This window comes from Salmo trutta, unplaced genomic scaffold (assembly GCF_901001165.1).
Source record: "Salmo trutta unplaced genomic scaffold, fSalTru1.1, whole genome shotgun sequence".
Lineage (NCBI taxonomy): Eukaryota > Metazoa > Chordata > Actinopteri > Salmoniformes > Salmonidae > Salmo > Salmo trutta.
Genome location: NW_021823022.1, coordinates 25,432 through 36,029, shown reverse-complemented (window position 1 = coordinate 36,029; position 10,598 = coordinate 25,432).

Here is a 10,598-nt window from a genome sequence, read left to right as displayed (position 1 = left end):
CCACAGATATATTTTCTGGACGTGGTAGCAAGAGTGCTATATTAGGAATACCCACAGCTCTAGAATTTCACCTGTCTGCGTGCATACTGTGTGTGTGTGTGTGTGTGTGTGTGGGTGTGTGTGTGTGTGTGTGTGCGTGTTATGTCCCCTGTCTACCTGTGCCGATGTAGTTAGCAGGATTTATGCATCCGTCCGATGAACAACTCAGGCGATGATGGCATAGATGATGATGACAAACAGGACCAGCAGGGCGATGTGGAGGAGAGGCAGCATGGCCTTCATGAGGAGTTCAGCACGATCTGCAGACCTGAAGACACACAGCACACTGGTCAACACACTGGTCAACACACTGGTCAGTATACTGGTCAACACACTGGTCAACCCACATGGTCAACATACTGGTCAACACACTGGTCAGTATACTGGTCAACACACTGGTCAGTATACTGGTCAACACATGGTCAACACACTGGTTCAACACACTGGTCAGTATACTGGTCAACACACTGGTCAACACACTGGTCAACACACTGGTCAACACACTGGTCAGTATACTGGTCAACACACTGGTCAACACACTGGTCAACACACTGGTCAGTATACTGGTCAGTATACTGGTCAACACACTGGTCAGTATACTGGTCAGTATATGGTCAACACACTGGTCAACACACTGGTCAGAATACTGGTCAGATACTGGTACACATGGTCAGTATACTGGTCACACACTGGTCAACACACTGGTCAACACACTGGTCAACACTGGTCAGTATACTGGTCAACACACTGGTCAGTATACTGGTCAACACACTGGTCAACACTGGTCAGTATACTGGTCAACACACTGGTCAACACACTGGTCAACACACTGGTCAGTATACTGGTCAACACACTGGTCAACACACTGGTCAACACACTGGTCAGTATACTGGTCAACACACTGGTCAACACACTGGTCAGTATACTGGTCAACACACTGGTCAGTATACTGGTCAACACACTGGTCAGTTTACTGGTCAGTATACTGGTCAACACACTGGACAACACAATGGTCAGTACACTGGTCAGTATACTGGTCAACACACTGGACAACACACTGGTCAGTATACTGGTCAGTATACTGGTCAGTATACTGGTCAACACACTGGTCAACACACTGGTCAGTATACTGGTCAGTATACTGGTCAACACACTGGTCAGTATACTGGTCAGTATACTGGTCAACACACTGGTCAACACACTGGTCAGAATACTGGTCAGTATACTGGTCAACACACTGGTCAGTATACTGGTCAACACACTGGTCAACACACTGGTCAACACACTGGTCAGTATACTGGTCAACACACTGGTCAGTATACTGGTCAACACACTGGTCAACACACTGGTCAACACACTGGTCAGTATACTGGTCAACACACTGGTCAACACACTGGTCAACACACTGGTCAGTATACTGGTCAACACATGGTCAACACACTGCGTCACCCGATACTGGGGTCAAACACACTGGTCAACGACACTGGTCAACACAACTGGTCAACACACTGGGTCAGTATACTGGTCAAACACACTGGTCAACACACTGGTCAGTAGACTGGTCAACACACTGGTCAGTATACTTGTGCAACACACTGGTCCGTATACTGGGTCAACACACTGGTAGTTTAACTGGTCAGTATACTGGTCAAACACACTGGACAACACAATGGTCAGTACACTGGTCATTACTGGTCAACACACTGGACAACACACTGGTCAGTATACTGGTCAACACAGTGGTCAGTATACTGGTCAACACACTGGTCAGTATACTGGTCAACACACTGGTCAGTATACTGGTCAACACACTGGTCAACACACTGGTCAGTATACTGGTCAACACACTGGTCAACACACTGGTCAGTACACTGGTCAACACACTGGTCAGTATACTGGTCAACACACTGGTCAGTACACTGGTCAACACACTGGTCAGTACACTGGTCAACACACTGGTCAACACACTGATCAACACTCTGGTCAGTATACTGGTCAACACACTGGTCAACACACTGGTCAACACACTGGTCAGTACACTGGTCAACACACTGGTCAACACACTGGTCAACACACTGGTCAGTACACTGGTCAACACACTGGTCAACACACTGGTCAGTACACTGGTCAACACACTGGTCAACACACTGGTCAACACACTGGTCAGTATACTGGTCAACACACTGGTCAACACACTGGTCAACACACTGGTCAGTATATTGGTCAACACACTGGTCAGTATACTGGTCAACACACTGGTCAGAATACTGGTCAACACACTGGTCAACACACTGGTCAACACACTGGTCAGTATACTGGTCAACACACTGGTCAGTATACTGGTCAACACACTGGTCAGTACACTGGTTAGTATACTGGTCAACACACTGGTCAACACACTGGTCAACACACTGGTCAGTACACTGGTCAACACACTGGTCAACACACTGGTTAGTAACTGGTCAACACTGGTCAACACACTGGTTAGTATACTGGTCAACACACTGGTCAACACACTGGTCAACACATGGTCAGTACACTGGTCAGTATACTGGTCAACACACTGGTCAACACACTGGTCAACACACTGGTCAGTATACTGGTCTACACACTGGTCAGTATACTGGTCAACACACTGGTCAACACACTGGTCAACACACTGGTCAGTATACTGGTCAACACACTGGTCAGTATACTGGTCAGTATACTGGTCAACACACTGGTCAACACACTGGTCAGTACACTGGTCAACACACTGGTCAACACACTGGTCAACACACTGGTCAGTATACTGGTCAACACACTGGTCAGTACACTGGTCAACACACTGGTCAGTCTACTGGTCAACACACTGGTCAGTCTACTGGTCAGTACACTGGTCAGTACACTGGTCAACACACTGGTCAACACACTGGTCAGTCTACTGGTCAACACACTGGTCAGTACACTGGTCAACACACTGGTCAACACACTGGTCAGTATACTGGTCAACACACTGGTCAGTATACTGGTCAACACACTGGTCAACACACTGGTCAGCACACTGGTCAACACACTGGTCAACACACTGGTCAACACACTGGTCAGAATACTGGTCAGTATACTGGTCAACACACTGGTCAACACACTGGTCAACACACTGGTCAGTACACTGGTCAACACACTGGTCAACACACTGGTCAGAATACTGGTCAACACACTGGTCAACACACTGGTCAACACACTGGTCAGTATACTGGTCAACACACTGGTCAACACACTGGTCAGCACACTGGTCAACACACTGGTCAACACACTGGTCAACACACTGGTCAGAATACTGGTCAACACACTGGTCAACACACTGGTCAACACACTGGTCAGTATACTGGTCAACACACTGGTCAACACACTGGTCAACACACTGGTCAGTATACTGGTCAACACACTGGTCAACACACTGGTCAACACACTGGTCAGTATACTGGTCAGTATACTGGTCTACACACTGGTCAACACACTGGTCATTATACTGGTCAACACACTGGTCAACACACTGGTCAGCACACTGGTCAACACACTGGTTAACACACTGGTCAACACACTGGTCAACACACTGGTCAGTATACTGGTCAACACACTGGTCAGTATACTGGTCAACACACTGGTCAGTATACTGGTCAACACACTGGTCAACACACTGGTCAGCACACTGGTCAACACACTGGTCAACACACTGGTCAGTATACTGGTCAACACACTGGTCAACACACTGGTCAGTATACTGGTCAACACACTGGTCAGTATACTGGTCAAACACTGGTCAACACACTGGTCAGAATACTGGTCAGTATACTGGTCAACACACTGGTCAGTATCCTGGTAACACACTGGTTCAACACACTGGTCAGTATACTGGTCAACACACTGGTCAACACACTGGTCAACACACTGGTCAGTATACTGGTCAGTATACTGGTTAGTATACTGGTCAACACACTGGTCAACACACTGGTCAACACATGGTCAGTATACTGGTCAGTATACTGGTCAACACACTGGTCAACCACTGGTCAACACACTGGTCAGTATACTGGTCAACACACTGGTCAACACACTGGTCAACACACTGGTCAGTATACTGGTCAACACACTGGTCAGAATACTGGTCAACACACTGGTCAGTATACTGGTCAACACACTGGTCAACACACTGGTCAGTATACTGGTCAACACACTGGTCAACACACTGGTCAACACACTGGTCAGTATACTGGTCAGTATACTGGTCAGTGTACTGGTCAACACACTGGTCAACACACTGGTCAACACACTGGTCAGTATACTGGTCAACACACTGGTCAACACACTGGTCAGTATACTGGTCAACACACTGGTCAACACACTGGTCAGTATACTGGTCAACACACTGGTCAGTATACTGGTCAACACACTGGTCAACACACTGGTCAACACACTGGTCAGTATACTGGTCAACACACTGGTCAGTATACTGGTCAACACATTGGTCAACACACTGGTCAGTATACTGGTCAACACACTGGTCAACACACTGGTCAACACACTGGTCAGTATACTGGTCAACACACTGGTCAGTATACTGGTCAACACACTGGTCAGTATACTGGTCAACACACTGGTCAACACACTGGTCAGAATACTGGTCAACACACTGGTCAGTATACTGGTCAACACACTGGTCAGTATACTGGTCAACACACTGGTCAACACACTGGTCAGAATACTGGTCAGTATACTGGTCAACACACTGGTTAACACACTGGTTAACACACTGGTCAACACACTGGTCAGTATACTGGTCAACACACTGGTCAGTATACTGGTCAACACACTGGTCAACACACTGGTCAACACACTGGTTAACACACTGGTCAGTATACTGGTCAACACACTGGTCAGTATACTGGTCAACACACTGGTTAACACACTGGTCAGTATACTGGTCAACACACTGGTCAACACACTGGTCAGTATACTGGTCAACACACTGGTCAGTACACTGGTCAACACACTGGTCAGTATACTGGTCAACACACTGGTCAACACACTGGTCAGTATACTGGTCAACACACTGGTCAACACACTGGTTAACACACTGGTCAACACACTGGTCAGTATACTGGTTAACACACTGGTCAGTATACTGGTCAACACACTGGTCAGTACACTGGTCAGCACACTGGTCAACACACTGGTCAGTATACTGGTCAGCACACTGGTCAACACACTGGTCAGTATACTGGTCAACACACTGGTCAGTATACTGGTCAACACACTGGTCAACACACTGGTCAACACACTGGTTAACACACTGGTCAGTATACTGGTCAACACACTGGTCAGTATACTGGTCAACACACTGGTTAACACACTGGTCAGTATACTGGTCAACACACTGGTCAACACACTGGTCAGTATACTGGTCAACACACTGGTCAGTACACTGGTCAACACACTGGTCAGTATACTGGTCAACACACTGGTCAACACACTGGTCAGTATACTGGTCAACACACTGGTCAACACACTGGTTAACACACTGGTCAACACACTGGTCAGTATACTGGTTAACACACTGGTCAGTATACTGGTCAACACACTGGTCAGTACACTGGTCAGCACACTGGTCAACACACTGGTCAACACACTGGTCAGTACACTGGTCAGTACACTGGTCAACACACTGGTCAGTATACTGGTCAGCACACTGGTCAACACACTGGTCAGTATACTGGTCAACACACTGGTCAGGCGACACACACAGGAAGAAATCATGTCTTTAGGTCTGGGAATTGATTCTATGTTTTGCGTTTCGATACGGTCAATTTTATTGCATTACAAAAATAGTAAGTCATGTAGTCAATAGTAGTCATGTAGTCAATAGTAGTCATGTAGTCAATAGTAGTCATGTAGTCAATAGTAGTCATGTAGTCAATAGTAGTCATGTAGTCAATAGTGGTCATGTAGTCAATAGTAAGTCATGTAAATAAAGGCGTAGAAAACATTAGCTCACTGTTTAAAAAGATGATCAGAGTTTTGACGCAGGAACAGCCAACTAGAGCTAGCTAACACATTCTACTGTGGCTTGAGCACATACCAATACACACACCACACACACACACACACACACACAACCACACATGACACACACACACACAATACACACAATACACACACACACACACACACACCAATACACACACACACACACACACACACACACACACACACACACACACACACACACAACACACATGACACACACGACACACAATACACACAATACACACACACACACACACATATACACACACACACACACCAATACACACACCAATACACACACACACACACACACACACACACACACAATACAAAGAAGTACAAAGCAGCCATTTGTGAGTCAACGTTAATTTGATAACGAGAGATAAAAAGTCGCAGCTAGTTCAAACTTCTGTCATCACTTCCTGGTCCTCTCTACGTGTGTCTGTCATCACTTCCTGATCCTCTCTACGTGTGTCTGTCATCACTTCCTGGTCCTCTCTACGTGTGTCTGTCATCACTTCCTGGTCCTCTCTACGTGTGTCTGCCATCACTTTCTGGTCCTCTCTACGTGTGTCTGTCATCACTTCCTGGTCCTCTCTACGTGTGCCTGTCATCACTTCCTGGTCCTCTCTATGTGTGTCTGTCATCACTTCCTGGTCCTCTCTACGTGTGTCTGTCATCACTTCCTGGTCCTCTCTACGTGTGTCTGTCATCACTTCCTGGTCCTCTCTACGTGTGTCTGTCATCACTTCCTGGTCCTCTCTACATGTGTCTGTCATCATCTCCTGTGTGCGTGTGTCATAGCGTGTGCATGCGTGCGTGTCCATGTGTGTGTGTGTGTGTGTGTGTGTGTGTGTGTGTGTGTGTGTGTATTGGTGTGTGTGTGTGTGAGTGTGTGTGTGAGTGTCGTAGAGTCTGGTCCCTCTAAATGTTTATATAGCATGGCATGGCCTTAGGAGTGCAACATGAGTCAAGTTGTTGTGTGGGAACGAACAACAGCCAAGTCTCGGGGCTTTAGTTAGCAGTCAACCATGGAGAACAGATCAAACCACGCTACACAGAACTATACAGTCTTTACCTTCAGCGCCATACAACTACACAGCTCCATACATCTACACAGAACTATACAGTCTTCACCTTCAGCGCCATACAACTACACAGAACTATACAGTCTTCACCTTCAGCGCCATACAACTACACAGAACTATACAGTCTTCACCTTCAGCGCCATACAACTACACAGAACTATACAGTCTTCCCTTCAGCTCCATACAACTACACAGAACTATACAGTCTTCCCTTCAGCTCCATACAACTACACAGAACTATACAGTCTTCCCTTCAGCTCCATACAACTACACAGAACTATACAGTCTTCACCTTCAGCGCCATACAACTACACAGAACTATACAGTCTTCACCTTCAGCGCCATACAACTACACAGAACTATACAGTCTTCACCTTCAGCGCCATACAACTACACAGAACTATACAGTCTTCCCTTCAGCTCCATACAACTACACAGAACTATACAGTCTTCCCTTCAGCTCCATACAACTACACAGAACTATACAGTCTTCACCTTCAGCGCCATACAACTACACAGAACTATACAGTCTTCACCTTCAGCGCCATACAACTACACAGAATTATACAGTCTTCCCTTCAGCTCCATACAACTACACAGAACTATACAGTCTTCCCTTCAGCTCCATACAACTACACAGAATTATACAGGCCTTGTGCTGCCGTTGCTGCCACAATTTGATGAATCACAGACACTATTCCTAAAGATTAGGTTATTGGTTGTTGTACACAAACACTAATCTCAGTGAACCGAGATCTTAAAGTCTTTGGTCAGCTGTTTGATTAAGTTCTAGATTCATACCTGTTATTAAAGAGATCAAGAATATGCTAGAAGGAGAAGCTCCACATCCCTCTACTTTAAAAGTTACGTGCCGAACGTTCCCGTCCCCCTTTTTTTGCTAGCGCCTGCGAAATTGTGATTTCTCCAAAACCCCCAAACACCAGAACTAATGTTGCTCCTTAGACCAGATTCTACAATTACCAAATTTACGCAGATCTGTCCGTGACAGATTACAACTACACAACCCTTGCCTTTAGACAGAACAGTTTCCTTCTACTTCTGCTATGTACACAACTTGAAGGAATCACAAACACTGGAAAACATGCTTCTCCTGAAATGATTTGGTCATTGGAATGGTGTACACCTACAGCACATGCGCATATACAGACACGTACATGCACGACTGCCCTCAAAAACACATAACCCCTCCTCTACTCACTAGGTACTCCTGAGACCAGCCGTAGGGGCCTCAGTACTCGGAAGGCTCGGAGTGCTTTGACGTCCAGACCTCCAGGCTTCCCTGGTACATGGTGGGTCGACGCAGCCTCCCCAGTGGCTTTATGGGTCATCGTCTCCAGGACGACACTGAACAGCCTGGAACACATCATCATGGGCTGAGTTAGATGGCCTACAGTATAACACATCATCATCGCCTTCATCACCACCTGAGTTAGATGTATTTTGTATTTTTTTATTTCCCCTTTATTTAACCAGGTAGGCCAGTTGAGAACAAGTTCTCATTTACAACTGTGACCGGGTCAAGAATAAGCAAAACAGTGCGACACAAACAACAACAAAGAGTTACGCATGGAATAAACAAGCATACAGTCAATAATACAATAGAAAAAATGTCTATATACAGTGTGTGCAAATGAGGTGAGATAAGGGAGGTAAGGCAATAAATAGGTCATAGTGCTGAAATAATTACAATTTAGCAATTAAACACTGGCGTGATAGATGTACAGAAGATGAATGTGCAAGTAGAGATACTGGGATGCAAAAGGGCAAAAAAATAAATACAGTAAGGGGATGAGGTAGTTGGATGGGCTATTTTCAGATGAGCTATGTACAGGTGCAGTGATCTGTGAGCTGCTCTGACAGCTTGTGCTTAAAGCTAGTGAGGGAGATATGAGTCTCCAGCTTCAGTGATTTTTGCAGTTCGTTCCAGTCATTGGCACCAGAGAACTGGAAGGAAAGGGGGCCAAAGCAGGAATTGGCTTTGGGGGTGACCAGTGAGATATACGGGTGTGTGCTGCTATGGTGACCAGTGAGCTGAGATAAGGCGGGGCTTTACCTAGCAAATACTTATAGATGACCTGGAGCCAGTGGGTTTGGCGACGACTATGAAGCGAGGGCAAGTATAGCCTGGTAGGCAAGTATAGCCTGGTAGTATAGTCTGGTAGTCAAGTATAGCCTGGTAGTATAGTCTGGTAGTCAAGTATAGCCTGGTGGTATAGCCTGGTAGTCAAGTATAGCCTGGTAGTATAGCCTGGTAGTATAGTCTGGTAGTCAAGTATAGCCTGGTAGTATAGTCTGGTAGTCAAGTATAGCCTGGTAGTATAGCCTGGTAGTCAAGTATAGCCTGGTAGTATAGCCTGGTAGTCAAGTATAGCCTGGTGGTCAAGTATAGCCTGGTAGTATAGCCTGGTAGTCAAGTATAGCCTGGTAGTATAGCCTGGTAGTCAAGTATAGCCTGGTGGTCAAGTATAGCCTGGTAGTATAGCCTGGTAGTCAAGTATAGCCTGGTAGTATAGCCTGGTAGCCAAGTATAGGCTGGTAGTCAAGTATAGCCTGGTAGTATAGTCTGGTAGTCAAGTATAGCCTGGTAGTATAGCCTGGTAGTATAGCCTGGTAGTCAAGTATATCCTGGTAGCCAAGTGTAGCCTGGTATTCAAGTATATCCTGGTAGTCAAGAATAGCCTGCTAGTCAAGTATAGCCTGGTAGTCAAGTATAGCCTGGTAGTCAAGTATAGCCTGGTAGTCAAGTATAGCCTGGTAGTATAGCCTGGTAGTATAGCCTGGTAGTCAAGTATAGCCTGGTAGTATAGCCTGGTAGTATAGCCTGGTAGTCAAGTATAGCCTGGTAGTCAAGTATAGCCTGGTAGTCAAGTATAGCCTGGTAGTCAAGTATAGCCTGGTAGTATAGCCTGGTTGTCAAGTATAGTCTGGTAGTCAAGTATAGCCTGGTAGTAAAGTATAGTCTGGTAGTCAAGAATAGTCTGGTAGTCAAGTATAGCCTGGTAGTATAGCCTGGTAGCCAAGTATAGCCTGGTAGTCAAGTATAGCCTGGTAGTATAGTCTGGTAGTCAAGTATAGCCTGGTAGTCAAGTATAGTCTGGTAGTATAGCCTGGTAGTCAAGTATATCCTGGTAGCCAAGTATAGCCTGGTAGTATAGCCTGGTAGTCAAGTATAGCCTGGTAGTATAGCCTGGTAGTCAAGTATAGCCTGGTAGTATAGCCTGGTAGCCAAGTATAGCCTGGTAGTCAAGTATATCCTGGTAGCCAAGTATAGCCTGGTAGTATAGCCTGGTAGTCAAGTATAGCCTGGTAGTATAGCCTGGTAGTCAAGTATAGCCTGGTGGTCAAGTATAGCCTGGTAGTATAGCCTGGTAGTCAAGTATATCC